Source organism: Oratosquilla oratoria, chromosome 7 (assembly GCF_046742065.1).
Source record: "Oratosquilla oratoria isolate Oo_2021 chromosome 7, ASM4674206v1, whole genome shotgun sequence".
Lineage (NCBI taxonomy): Eukaryota > Metazoa > Arthropoda > Malacostraca > Stomatopoda > Squillidae > Oratosquilla > Oratosquilla oratoria.
In genome coordinates this window covers 63843156-63845655 of record NC_134783.1, presented here as the reverse complement: position 1 = coordinate 63845655, position 2500 = coordinate 63843156, and the positions used below count along the sequence as shown (strand labels likewise).

The 2500-nt window shown below is 39.9% G+C and overlaps 1 protein-coding gene across 3 annotated transcripts in view; it reads left to right on the top strand.

The window, feature by feature from the left end:
* Positions 1–2500, top strand: part of LOC143027192 (repulsive guidance molecule A-like) — a 466556-nt gene that overhangs the window by 269078 nt on the left and 194978 nt on the right. The gene's annotated exons all lie outside the window — the stretch shown is intronic.

The window sequence follows — 2500 nt, the reverse complement described above, 5'->3', positions numbered from 1 at the left end:
TTAGTGAGGAGATCATTTCCTTCGGCTAATGACTTTCTTCGACAGGAACAATGCCGGGACTCGCCTCTCGCATTCCCTTGGTGTCTTGGGTTCTGTTCTTTCCCTCGGACATCCAAAATGTCTTCTCCCGCTACACCAGGTGCGGCGTAGTGGCACAGGCACCTTAAAAATAAATAAAGTAAATAAATAAAATAAATAAATTAATTCATTAATAATAGAAATAGAAATAAAGAGGAAGGGGACCTCAAGATGGGTTGTGAAGATGTAAAATGACAAAATTTCGTTAAAAAGAATAAATAAATAAATAAATGAATAAATAAATAAATGAAATAATGATAATAATGAAAATAGAAATAAAGGGGGAGGGAACCTCGAGATGGGTTGAAGGCGAAAGATGACAAAATTTCGTTAAAAATAATAAATAAATAAATAGATAAATAAATAAATGTAATAGTAATAATAATGAAAATAGAAATAAAGGGGGAGGGAACCTCGAGATGGGTTGTGAAGGCGAAAGATGTCTACAGAATTTCGTTCAAGCGAAGATGACGCGATCATCACTATGTACCGTAAACTACGTCGGGTTCGATAATTATCGACGTCGGTATTTTGGTGGTATTTTGAGAATTCCAACTAGTGGTAGGCACTACCGCTCCTCTTTTCTCTAGACCAGTAGTCCCCAATCTTTTTCTGGTCATAAATCCCCACCTAAGCGTTTCTAGAATACTGATTCCACCCTGTGATATATAATTCTTATCATTTAGACATATGAAAATACAGATACGTATATAAACAAATGTAATCACACATGTACATGCATACATATACCAAAGGCTTTTTCACCCTTACAAGGGAGGTAGTAAAAAAAATAAAGGCATAAAATCCACTCCCACCCATTCCATCCCTACATACTCCACTCCCATTCACCCCTCCCCCCTCTTATCTTGGCTCCTCCTGGATGACAGGTCCATCCCTACATCTCGCCCACTGCTCTCGGTCAGAAGCAGTGTCGCAAGACACAGCACATCCACAGTTACATATACACAAAAATATTTTTACGTATGTATATTGTATATGCACTGTATGTGTTAACTCGCACAGACATTCATGCTCACACAGACTCACTAGAAAAAAAAAATCAAATTACTCCTCCGCGCTCGAGACGAACCCGACCAAAATCTCCGGAAAATGTCGCGGTATTGTCGTCTCGATTTAACAAAATCTCTGCCTCTTCTCTTCCTCCTCTTCCTTTTTACTCCTCCTCCTCCTCCTCCTCCTCCTCCTCCTCCTCCTGGGACCGATCATGGCAGATATATCACCGTGACGCACAGAAATTAATGTCAGAACGTCATATGTGTAGGATTTTGGTCACTTCATTACCTCCAAGACACAACAGTCTTCGTCAGTCGAGTCACAGAATGTGCTTCGTAATGGAAATCTCACATCCTAAGACACGAAATTTCTTCTCTGTCGTGTTTCTGAATGTATTTACGTATATGGTAGGGATGGCGAAAGAAAGGAGAGGTATTTTATTTGTTATTTACATTATCATAGTTTTTATTTATCATTTTATCATTAATATGATTTTTTTTTCGCATCCGACCTAGATATGGATCAAAAGGTCTCCTGTCGGCATGCTCCGCCTTTGTAATCCTTTGTAATCCTTATCCAAAGTCTCGTGAAGAAAATAGATAAGAAAAAATCAATTAAATTCCTCCAAGTTGCTTGGAAAAAATAAAGTAAATTGAAAGGAATGCTACCTATACAACAATTTTGCCTGGTGCTTGTAATGATAATGATGATAATAATAACGATGATAATAATAATGATGATAATGATGATGATGATGACAATAACAATAACAATAACAATAACTGCAATAGATAATGAAGAAAATAACAACAACGGTAATATAAATTAAGCAGTAAAATTCATTATATCATTATTAATAATAATAGCAAAACTACCCACGAGTCTCAATAAAGTATAGCGCCAATGAAGAGGAGAGGGGCAGAGAGAGAGAGATAGAGAGAGAGAGAGAGAGAGAGAGAGAGAGAGAGAGAGAGAGAGAGAAAGAGAGAGGTCTCTTCTGTGAGATCAGTTGGAGGCGTTGGGAAGATAAAGCCATGAACGTATCGTGAGAGCCTCTGGGGAATCCTCACCGCCTCTCCGTGCCCCCCCCCCTTCCTCCCCCCCCGGGGGGCTTCGCTTCCAATTAGCTGTTGCCCGTGTAATTGTTGTTCTTCTTTTTGTTGGTGTCGCTATTGTTCAGCCTCCTCCAGCAGCCTCCTTCTCCAGATCCTCCTGCCTCTACCCCTCCTCCTACTTCTGCTCCTACTTTTGTCCTCTCCTACTCCTCCTTCGCCTCCTTCTCCTCCTTCTCCTACTCCTCTTAATTTTTTCCTCTAACACTCCTTCTCCCTCTAAATTTTCCTCTCCTACTCCTCCACATCCTGATCCTCCTACTCCTCTTCTCTCTTTCCTCCTCCTCCTCATTCTT